The following is a 12,435-nucleotide window of genomic DNA, read 5'->3' as shown; positions in this document are numbered from 1 at the left end:
TAAATTTTCACCAGAAATACTTGACTTATATTTGGAGTTCATAAAAATTGAAAAGTAGACTCACGTACTGAATTCCTGCTTCAGGAATAGTTAACAGTTTTCCAACGATTGAATGGACTATGCTTTGAATTTTAAGTTGAATAATTAAAATTAGGTAACATTCACGATTCAGTTCTTCAGTTGTACCAGCCGTGTTTCAAGTGCTCACTAGCTACTCGTGGCTGGTGGCTACTGTGCTGGACAGCAGAGTTCTGCATAGACGGCACTGCATATGCAAATGTCCTGTGGCAGAAAGGAGCATGGTGTTCAAGGAACTGAAAGAAGGCCAATCTAGCTGGAAGGCCTGGAGGGCAAGTGAGGTGAGATGATTCTAGAAAGGTCTCCTGGACTTGGGTCTTTATTCTCAGAGCCAGAGGAAGCTGCTAAAGGGTTTTAAGCAGCAGGCCAAGATGACCAGATTTGTATTTTGCAAAGATCCTGGTGGCTGTGGTGTACAAGACAGATTGGAGGCAAGCTGCATTGGGGGCTATTGCTGTCATCCACGTAAGACGTGTTGGAGACACGGACTAGGGTGGAAATGGAGAGAAGCTGATAAAGTCAAAGGCATTTGGAGAATAAAATTGGCAGAGTTTGGTGATAAACTGGATGTGGAAGACGGAATACAGGGAGAAGAGGTGTCAAGGACAAAGTCCCCGTTTCTGGCTTGAACACCCCCAGAGTGATGGTGCAGTGTTCTGAGATGGGGGACTGATCAGGAAGACCAGTTTGGGAGGACAAGATTTTGATCATGTTGAGTGCGAGGTGCCTTTGAAACATCCTGGTGACCATGGTGAGTAGATGGTGTGTAGACGTAAGTGGTCTAGCGTGCACAGGGCAAGTCGGAGCTGGAGCATGAACTGGTGTAGAGAAGGTAATTGAGGGTTTGGAAGAAGTTGCGTAAAAAGAGAGCTGGGGGAAGAGAGGGCAGGGGACTCAGCTGTGTGGCCCTCCAGGTACAAGGATCAGATAATGGGGATCAACCGTCAGAGAAGGCAGAGCAGGAGCGGAGGAGAGGGAACGAGGGAGTCCGCAAGCAGGAGAGAGATCACGAGGAGCCAAGGTGCTCAGGGACCAAGTAAATGAGGACTGGAAATTGACCGTCGGACTAAAAACACGTGTGCCGATGGTAACTTCAGCAGGTGCCTTTCGGAGCAGGCATGGGGGCAGAAATCAGTACACACGATTCCTTCAGGAAGTTTAGCTGAATAAAGGGGCGAAGTCAAACAGGAGCTGGAAAGAGAGATGGGGTGGAGAGAGTCCTTTTTTTTTCTTTTCTTTTCTTTTTTTCTTTTTTCTTTACTTTTCTTTCTTCTTCTTCTTTTTTTTATTTTAAGGTGGGAGAGCCTTGCAAAAGTTTAAAACCCCCTGGGAAGTGTCCAGTTTAGAGAAAGAGGTTGAATGCACAGGAGAGCAAAGGAGAAATCAGAAGTGGACGGCTCCCAGCGGAGGGATGGCTAGAAGGGAGCCAGGAGAGGCTGGTGCAGGTGAGGGAAGGCTGGAGGTTTAGAAGGTGGGGGATCTCAGGTGTGTGTACCTGACGCTCTGGGGGGCTCTTCCCACCCATACCACTGGCCAGGATTCGGAGCCTGAGCTGCAGCCTGGGGGTCTGGCTGCCCACGGCCTCCTCTCCCTGACCCTGGTGCTATCTTTGCCATCTCACTACTCACTGCCATCTCACTGCTCATCTCATTGTCTTCCCTCTCTGGGTTTGGTCTCTGCCTCTGCCCCCTCCCTGTTTCTCTGACTCTGTCCTCCTCTGTCCCTCTTTTTGTCACCGCATCTTTCTCTTTTCCCACCTCAGCCTCTGAATCTAGTCTCTCTGCTCTTCTGCCTCTCTTCTGGGCACCAACCCTCAGCCCCTCCATGTCTTGGCTGCCTCTGACTCTGATGTGTCCTAATCTCCCAGATCCCTGAGGTCCTCGATTCTCAAAAGCACGGGGACCTCAGAGCCTAAAAGTGCAAAATCTCACTCCCCTGGACGACCTAAGCGCTCTAAACCTGCCTTAGACCCCCAAGTCATTCACATGCATGTGAAACATTTGAGAAGCATTGCCTTAAGCTCTCCTCTGAAACAACATCAAAGCAAAACGCAGAATCTTAGAGCTTGGCATGATCCGAATCCTCCTCTGTCTCCTGCTCTTACTCTAAGGCATTCAGCTGCTCTGCGTCACCTCCTCAAGCCTCCTAAAGCTGCTCCAGAAGCTCTAGCCCTACTAAGGAAGGGAACATAACGTGGGCTTCCGTGGGCCCTGAGCTACCCCGCCTGCAGAATTACTGGTGGGAGGGAAGTCTCCTGACACCAATACGCCGGGTGCTTCCTGATGGAACCCTAGTCCCTCCCGGAAAAGTTAGCCCACCTGGACCTGTCTCACCCCTGTCTGTCTCACTCTTATCCCTTCAAGACATTAGAATGTTTTTTGAGCCGGTGGTGGGGTGTGGGTTTCACGATGGCATTCGGTTACCTGCGCGTAGCCCCAGAAGGAATGCACGGTAAGGACTGAAGTGGTGAGTTTCAGCAGGTGCTGGAGAGAGGGAGTCCGTCGAGATTCCTAACCCTACTCCCAGGTTTAGGCAAACACAGCCCATGATTCATATGTGGCTGTTATGTGCCCGCGTTGTCATTTGGGAAGTGTTAGCTTTTCCCTCTATGGGTCGCGGATCTGCCCAGACTAAGGCAATTCTGGCCCCCTCACCCACTGCCAGCTCTGGCGTGTTTCAGAGCAAGTCTCTAGAGAATGGATTTGTTTTCCACTTCAGCATTTTGGTGATGGAGTTATTTTTTGAATTTTTTTTTAAGTGGATTTTCCCCTCTCCGGTATGTTTGGTTTGGTTTGCTTTGGTTTAGAAGGACTGAGAGAGAATTTAGGAAAAGGGTCAGCTTCCTGGGCCCCGATTCAAGCCTTTGACCCAGGGCCAGTCGCTGAAGTGCTGGCCTTGTGCCCCGACTCCTCCAGCTGTGGTCCAGCCCAGACTTCCGCGGACAACAGGTGAAAAGCCCGGGGAAGGTGGTAAGGAAGGGGAGAAGCAACCAGAGAGCACAAGTTCCATTTCGGAGGATTAAAGAGATTCCCTGCAAAGGGGTTGGAGTACTGTCTGGCTAGTAAAAGTGAGCGGGAACAAAAGCCTTGTTCTAGGGGAATAGAGGAGATCTAAAGATTAGATGCCCCCGGGGTTGCTGAGGCCAAGCATACCAGAGCTGGGTGCACCTGCTTTGGTGTGGTATATCTCCTGGCTCTCCCGAGGGAAAGAACCGACGCGGGGTGAAGAATAAACAGGTTTTGGCTGGAGGCTGGGCTGAGGCTCCTTCAACATCAGAGAGACCGTGGATGAGCAGCCATGGGTGGAGATAGTGGGAGAGCAACAAAACTGGGACCCCCTTTCTCTGGCGTCTCCAGCCTGCCAGGGCAGTGGTGAGGACAAGAGACCCAGGCCAGTGGCTAGAGAAGGTGGCTTGGGTCCTACCCTAGAGCCTTCCAGAACTTAAGTAGGAAATTGCGAAACAGAGCTACATTTTGAAAGAGAAAGTATGTGAAATATGGCTCCTCCCTCGCCTGTTCGCTCTCCCGGAGCTTGGTGTAGGGAGGTGGGTGAGATGGATTCCTGGCTAGACTCAGGCTGGTGTGGGAAAGAGGGCAGAGCCAAGCCCCCAGGGGCCCCTCGGGCCAGGCCACACCAGCTGCCAGCCTTTGATTATTGATTATTGTGATTGGGATGTACTTTCACCATCTGTTGAGCATCAGCCTGGCCCATGGAGAAGGCCAGCTCCTTCCTCTGGCCGAAAAGGCTGGCTTCTGAGGGCTCCCTCTGCAACCCAATATGTACCATGGGCTGCTGATTAAATACTTGGAATGTCTTCAGGTCGAGCCAGGCCTATCCATAAAATGGGAGGCATTTTGGCAGTTCCAAGGCCCCTGGCACCCAGTCTTGGCACTAGCCCGGCTGTCTTCTTCAAGGAGCTGGGGTGGGCTTCCCGCCAGCATGCTTCCCTGGGAAACATCGAAGTGAGTTAAAGTCAACAATGAGTTCATCTCCAAAAGGAATAAGCCGGCAGCCTTCAGGGCAGGGGAACAGGAGGAGGGGGGAGCGGGGATTTGGGGGCAGCGGAGGGGGTTAAGTGATGCTGGAACAGCCAGACCAGATCCAAGCCTGTCAAACAAGCTGGCAGCTCCAGGAACAAAGAAAAGTGCTTTCACCGGCCAGCCCTGGAAAGCTCCCTTGGCAAAGGTGGTCACAATAAGGATGTCACAATCCCAGGGACCATGGGAAGTGTCCTCTCAAGGACTGGGAGCTGGAGCAAGACACCAACATGGAGACAGGCTCGGGTGGTGGGACAAGTTCAACCGTGAGCTCTGGCTCTGCTGGTCCCAGGCCTGTCTCATGGGCACATGAGGATGGACACTTGGGCCGTTGAACTCCACCGCCTCACGCTGGAGCATGGAAGCAGGAGGACCTTAGGTGTGAAGGCCACCTGAAGAGCCAGCTCACGATCTCAGAACCCGGCATTTTAATCTGAACATCTCTATTACTACATTTATTTATCTCTGAGGGCTTTGCATTTGGATAATGTTTCCTGAGCTGAGCCAGCGGCTCCCTTCTGTGCTCTTGACCTCCAGGGGCATGAGGAAACCACACCCTTAATGGCATCGGGCTGCTCTGGTCTCACTTGATCCAAGGCGCTGTGGGACTGGGGAGCCAGGGGCAGAGCGAAGTCTAAAGTGAGCCATAAGACTGGGACTGGCCTGAAGCCGGGGCCACCTCCCTTTGGGCACTGAGTGATGTCATGGCCTGCTGGGGCCACCTCAAGGGCTGGGCTCCCAGTGGAGGGTGGGGAGTAGCGGCTCCTTGGTTTGGACACAAAAGCCTGATGACGGCCCAGCGGCTACTTGTGCCCCCTGAGATACAGAGAACCCACGCCCTTCAGATCTTCTCAGATCCACCCCCAGGGCTGGGAGCCTGGCAACAACCGCCTCAAATCTATACTCGGTTTTTCTTCCAGGGGCAGGACCGTGGCCGATAGACTGTGTTTGATTTCTCTCCTGCCCTCTCACTCGCTCTCACAAGGTACTTTATTGTACGAGGTATTTGCCTACCACGCATATTTATAATTCTTTCCCTGCCACCAAACCAACAAAATCTCCATAGACATTGCATCTCGATTTCTCACAAGCACATTCTCATCACATTCTCGTGGCTTGCCCTTCTCCTAGTTCCCTCTTGAAAAAAACAAAATACAAAACAAAACAAAACAAAACAAAAAAACCCGCAAACAACCTTCTTGTCCTTCTGGTCCTACTGATGGCTCTCCATGTTGGCCTAGTGGGCATTTCCACTCCCGCAAGAGCTTTTTTGGGCCCTTCCCACCTTTTCGTTTGATGTGCAGACACAGGTCCTTCCCAGCCCTGGCTCGCCCAGTCCCTACTTCCCCTGCATTTTTGACCCATTGCATTCGACCTTTGGGATGACAGCCTAGATGTTTGTTGAATGAATGAAAAAAAGTGAATGAATGGAACGGTCCCCCTTGAGTGGGTTTGTTTTCATATTATCCCCGGAGAGCATAATTATTGATCGTGACTACTCTTTTTTCCTTCTGGGAGGAAAAGTAAGGCTAGCATCAAAGTTCATTAGGGCCCTGAACCAAAGGCAACCTGACCTGGATCTTTTTGTCATTTGGCTGCCACCAGTGGGGACAACCCAGCCTTCCAGTCCTTTCTAGCCACTCCCATCCCCACTTCTGTCTACTCATCTACTCAGAACAACTCAGTGGTGCTGTACAAATGAACTTTCGGAGTTCAATGACTTTGCCTGCACTCTTCCCTGCCCCTAAAATGTGCTTCCCCCGTGCTCTTATCTGTGGCTCTTCTACTTACAGCTCACACCCAGACTGAATAACTGCGTGAAGAAGCTCCCTGTACTGCTATCTACTCCCCTCTCTCTATTTCTGTGTCTGCACACCTTTGTCACGCCCATGTCTATGTCCCCAGCCATATGCCACCTCCTGAGAGCGGGGACTGTGGGATTCATTGTTGCATTCCCTGCTCTTACCCACGTCCCACGGAGGTGTGGGCGCTGTTGCAAGCAAAGTATAAGCCCTGACACTACTCTCAGCCTTTTACTTGCACTGCTTCACCTAATCCTCAACCCAGCCCTGCCAGGTGAATTCTGTTATCATGCCCATTTTGCCGATGAGGACACCGAGACACGAATTGGTGAAGGCATGTGACCAAGGGCGCACAGCTCATGAATGGTGGAGCCAGGACTGGAACTCAGGAAGTTTGGCTTCACACCGCCCAGCTGTGTGAAAACTCATACTTTCACACGTGCTTTTCCTCACCATGGGGCCGTGATTCCCAGCCTGTTCACGTCTCACTTGTTTATTGGGAAGACGAATGGGATCCAGGAGATGGATCCCATGAGCTCACCAATAATGCCCGAGGGTCCTCACGGCCATCCTGCCAGGCCCTGCGTCTCCCCTCCAGCCCCTCACCAGTGTCCATTGCTCGTGAAGCTGCTCAAGATAGCCTTAGCCCCGGGGGTGCCAGTGTTGCTTGAATCTCCCAGGCGGAAAAAAAAAAACCCTAAAAGTACCTCTGTGTTGGGACAGATAGGGTTCACTGTCAGAGGACAGTGGCAACTGACAGCCCGCTAGAGTCAGGCACATGCCGGCTCAATGCACAGAACATACAGCAGAGCCCTAGCACAGGGTGCGGGCAAAGCTTTTTCTGTAGGGAGCCGCAGAGCTACTCATCTCCGTCATTGCAGTGCAAAAAAAGCAGGTGTAGGGGCGCCTGGGTGGTGCAGTCGTTAAGCGCCTGCCTTCAGCTCAGGGCGTGATCCCGGCGTTCTGGGATCGAGCCCCACATCAGGCTCCTCTACTAGGAGCCTGCTTCTTCCTCTCCCACTCCCCCTGCTTGTCTCTCTCTCACTGGCTGTCTCTGTCACTGGCTGTCTCTGTGTCAAATAAATAAATAAAATCTTTAAAAAAAAAAAAGCAGGTGTACATTACATATAAACAAATGGTGGGGCTGTGTTCCAATAACATTTTACGAACACTGAAACTTGCATTTCATGTCATCTTCGAGTATCACAAAACATTATTATTATTTTTAAGTAGGCTCCACACCCAGCGTGGAGCCCAACATGGGGCTTGAACTCATGACCCTGAGATGGAGACCTGAGCTGATATCAAGGGGCAGATGCTTAACGGACTGAGCCACCCCGTTGCCCCAACAAAACAATATTCTTACTTTGATTCTTTCAACCATTTAAAAATGTAAAGATCCTTCCTAGCCACAGAAAAACAGGCAGCTGGGAGGATTTGGGAGGCAGGCTGTAGTTGCCTACTCCTGCCCTTGGAGATGAGATGCTCGGTTTATGCCTGGTGCACCAGTGAGGTGGGACGGGATGGAGGGTACACAGCAGAAACCTGAGTCCCCAGGTCCTGGGCACCACGTCCAGGCATCCTGGGTATTTGCCCCGCTCTGGATGGAAGCAAAACGATCCACTCTGAAGTCTCTCAAAGGGACCCTTAAGGCATTTAGAAGATTCCTCCAACCTGGTTGCACACTGAGTCAGAAGGATTGCTTCCCGCGCCCCCCCCCCCACGAGGGAGTGGCAGACTTGACATTTTCTAATGAAGCCTCTAGAAAGTTACATAAATCAAGATTTTGATCTGTTCTTCCTCCGCTGCTTGAAAAGGTATTCATCCTAACTTTCTTCCACACCTCAGCCTTCATCTCTACTTTGGGAGGCAGATTTTGTTTCCAGTCTAGACTAGACCAGAAATGGGGGCAAGAGGGTTGCAGGAGGCCAAGGAAAACCTGAGTGTCTTGCTGGGCAGAAGCCGCCTCTAGGGCAAGAATGACCTTCTGACAGACAGAGGCCCTCTGACACACGGGTTTCGGGAGTTGACTTTTCAGATTCTTTGACGTGACATTTTTCTTCTGGAAACAATCCAAGGGACCTGGTTAACATTTTTAAAAGTGTTTTCCTAAGGAAAAGGGGGGAGGTAGGCAGGAGAAGAGGGGGGTAAAGAATTACACACAGATTTAGTCTAACGGCTTAAAAATCAAAAGGATCATTGGACAGATAGATATCAAGTGTAATAGGAAACACACTGATCCTGGGGAGATGACTTAATATGGGCCCTTCGGTCTCTCTGGAGCTTAAACAATTACGTACGACTTGGAATTATACTTTAAATTCCCACATCGGTGTGTGTTCTGGATCTGTTTTTCAGGACGCAGCCAGCAATCTTGAGTTATCTAAACGAGGCTGAAAATTAGAAGCCATTAATAGCCTCTCATAAAATTGCTTCTCAGATTTTCATAAGTGAAACCCGCTGAGGGCTACAGGGATTCAGTGATAGAAAGGAGCAAAATGCTGCTAGTTATTTTTCTGAAGCTTCATCTAGAGATCTTTTTGAAGAGCTCCTTGCCCAGCAAGACGATGAATGCCAAGACCAATACAGACCATGTTTTTCCCACTTAGAAGGTGACCAGATACATCGCTCACGTGGAGAGGTTTCCTGAGGTTCCCAGAGTTGAGCCTCTCGGCCACTTTTCATAGCCACTCGGCCCATCAGCTTGCTACACCCTTGTCCCCAATCTTCCCAGGCATCCTAGACTGAAAACGGTGGGCAATCTAGCCCATAAAACTCCAAGCGAGCACACCTTATCGTTCTTGTATTCCCTTATGAACTGTTGAGGTTATCCGACCGAGGACTCTGTCTTTTTTGTTTTGTACAAATGACACAAAAGAACAAAACCCTGAAAAATCTCTTCCGAGGGCTTCTCTGTTCTTCCAGGGTCCCAGCGCCTCTGCTTGGGGGCCAGTCACCGTCTCCCATTGAGCGGCAGCCAGCCAGGGGCCCAACTCTTGGCCCCAGCCGGCGGGGGTCAATTCATCACGCACTTGCCAGAGAGGAGAGACACAGGAGACCGAATAGAGAAGCCTCCTCTCTCAGTTCAACTGGGAAGGATAAACCAACAAGCTGGCACTAATTAAGAGCTAATGGCCTTACGATGGAGCTTTGCCAAAGGATAACGACCCTCAGGCTACGGCATAAATATCAAGGCATTTGGGGCAGAGCCAAGACATATATTTTCGGAGTACATTAGACACTGCTGCAGCCTTCCTCACCCCGGCTCTGCAAGAAAAAGGAGGATTTAAGGTAGGTGGCGAGGGAGCGGGTTGTGCTAGGGCTGCCTTCTGGTCCGCTGGTCAGAAAGCCTCAGGGTGACTTTGGGGAACTGCTCTTCAGATCCACAACTTTTGTGTGCACCAGAAATACCTGAGGGGCGCGTTAAAACGCATATCCACCTCCCCTCCCCTTCCCAGTCCAGAGGGTTTGATTTCCGGAGCTCTGGGGCAAAGCCCAGGAGTGTGCATGTGTAATCAGTTCCCCTCCTGTGGTTCTGATGCTGGTGGTCTTCAGACCACACTTTGAAAAATGCTACTGAGGAAGCCGTTACTTGCCCGTTAGATCCCAAAGAAAACGTTTTTACAGCATGAAGTCTTAAGAACGCGAAGGCAAGAAAGATTCCCCGCATCCTGTGAAAATGACAGCCCCATCTTTCCTATCAGAACTTGGCACGAGGCTGTTTCAGAAAGGTGACATCTGCAGCCGGTTCCTGTTGCGATCTTCTCCTTCAGACCAACCTGTGGTTACTGGGAGCAAGATTCCCGGGAAGGAGGATCTAACCATAGATCTGGAGGAAAAGAGCAAAGAGCCCATCTGCACGGTGTGTAGCATGTCTGCAATGCTTTCATAGACCGTAATTCACATGACCATACTGTAACCTTTCGGGGTAGTTAAATAAATACATCTGTTTAAAAGCTGAGGAGTCATAGGCCTGGAGGTGCGTCTTTGCCTCCTCTGGTCACCATGACACGAAGAAGGAGGGTGAAAGATCGTCAATGTATTACAATTGAGGTGAGCAGGGCAGGCAAACCAATCCAACAACTTTGGCCTGACCTTCGTACATCAAACGTATTATCGGCTGGTTGAACTGAGGTTGGTTGCTGGGATCGGCAAATACTTGTACAAGGATTGATGGATCAGATTATAAAAATAGATGGAAAGTTCGTACGATGAATGCAGCTGAGTATGAGAACAGGAGAGAAACAACCCACCATATCATCTGGGAAAATGAAACTCCTTGGCAAGACTTCACAACAGCCTGATTCAAAATTTCATAATGAAATTATGTCTCTGATCAAAGCCTGAATGAGCTCATGGGCTGATTTTTGCCATTCGTGTTTACTCTGGTTCGAACCAAACTGAGGCATCAGAAACACATTATCCTAGTCTTTTCTCCTGGAGTGGGCTATTACACCCGCGTTTGGGGGGCCAAAGGAACAGTGTGAGGAAGAAGGGGCCATCTCTGGATCCTCACTGGGCATGGAGTTGTTTCTGACTGGCTCTCAGAGACTCCCTTGGGACACCACGTCCGGGTCAGGGCCTTTGTAGCAAAGTTGTGTTTAATCTCATGATACTTGTCCTTGGGGCAACAAAAGGGAACATCAAGGAAGAGAAGGTCCTTCCCGCAGTTGTCCAGGACGTGACCTGCTTTTGCCCTCGGAATTTTTTGGTTTGTTTGTTTCAGACTCAGAAAATAAAGACGCAATCATCCCCCCACCCCCCGCCCCTGCCAGAATATTCACTTTATACCAAGTTATTTGTTTTTAGGGACTGAGCTACACGGCAGGTGGGAATCCACCTTCCTCCTGCCTAATCACCTCTTCTCTCGCCTAGCCTCAAGGCCCAGTGATGGACACTTCCTGACAACTTGAAGTGTGAAAAACAGGCATCTAGAGACTTCCCGTAGTTTGGCTGTAGAAATAGCAAGGGCTGTGTTTTACCTTATTCACCCTCAGGGCATGAAGCATTCCCATCTGCTATTGACTAAATGTTTGTGTTCCCCTAAAATTCATCCACTAAAGCTCTAATTCCTAATGCGATGGTGTTTGGCCTGTGGGAGGTAATTAGGTTTAGATGAAGTTGTAGGGGTGGAGCCCCTGTGATGGGATTAGTGCCCTTGTAAGAAGAGGAAGAGACTAGAGTCCTCTTTCTCACTCCACACTGTGAGGACACAGTGAGAAGACAGCTGTCTGCAAGTTAGCGGAGAGAGTTCTAGGAATGCAACTATGAGGGCACTCTGACTTTGGACTTCTTAGCCTCCAGAACTGGGACAAGAAAGTATTTGTTGCTTAAGGCACTCAGTCCATGGTATTTTGTTACAACAGGCTGAGCTAAAAACACCATCTATTCCTCCTTCATTCAGTGAATATTTATTGAGTCCTTACTGTGTGTCAAGTGCTCCTCTAAGTCTTGGAGTTACAGTGAACAAACTTACAAGGTCCCTGCTCTTAGGAAACTTATATTCTAGTTTTGGGGAAGCTCAGATCAACCTGTAAATAACGTAATTTCAGCTGGTGATAAATGCCATTAAATAAAACAAATGCAGAAGGGCAGGAGATGCCAAAGGCAAGAGAAACAAAAGATAAAATGAGCTTATGGGACTTCATCAAGATAAAAAGCTTCTGCACAGCCAAGGAAACAGTCAAAAAAACCTAAGAGGCAGCCCACAGAATGGGAGAATATATTTGCAAATGACACTACAGATAAAAGACTGGTATCCAAGATCTACAAAGAACTTCTCAAACTCAATACACGAGAAACAAATAAACAAATCAAAAAATGGGCAGAAGATATGAACAGACACTTTTCCAATGAAGACATACAAATGGCTAACAGACACATGAAAAAATGTTCAAAATCATTAGCCATCAGGGAAATTCAAATAAAAACCACACTGAGATACCACCTTACGCCAGTTAGAATGGCAAAAATAGACAAGGCAAGAAACAACAATTGTTGGAGAGGATGTGGAGAAAGGGGATCCCTCCTACATTGTTGGCGGGAATGCAAGTTGGTACAGCCACTCTGGAAAACAGTGTGGAGGTCCCTTAAAAAGTTAAAAATTGAGCTACCCTATGACCCAGCCATTGCACTACTGGGTGTTTACCCCAAAGACACAGACGTAGTGAAGAGAAGGGCCATATACACCCCAATGTTCATAGCAGCATTGTCCACAATAGCTAAATCGTGGAAGGAGCCGAGATGCCCTTCAACAGATGACTGGATTAAGAAGTTGTGGTCCATATATACAATGGAATATTACTCAGCTATCAGAAAGAACGAATTCTCAGCATTTGCTGCAACATGGATGGCACTGGAGGAGATAATGCTAAGTGAAATAAGTCAAGCAGAGAAAGACAAATGTCATATGATTTCTCTCATCTATGGAAAATAAGAACTAGGATGATCGGTAGGGGAAGAAAGGGATAAAAAAAGGGGGGGTAATCAGAAGGGGGAATGAAACATGAGAGACTATG

The sequence above is a fragment of the Ursus arctos genome, unplaced genomic scaffold (genome assembly GCF_023065955.2).
Source record: "Ursus arctos isolate Adak ecotype North America unplaced genomic scaffold, UrsArc2.0 scaffold_32, whole genome shotgun sequence".
NCBI lineage: Eukaryota > Metazoa > Chordata > Mammalia > Carnivora > Ursidae > Ursus > Ursus arctos.
This window is presented reverse-complemented; position numbering follows the sequence as displayed.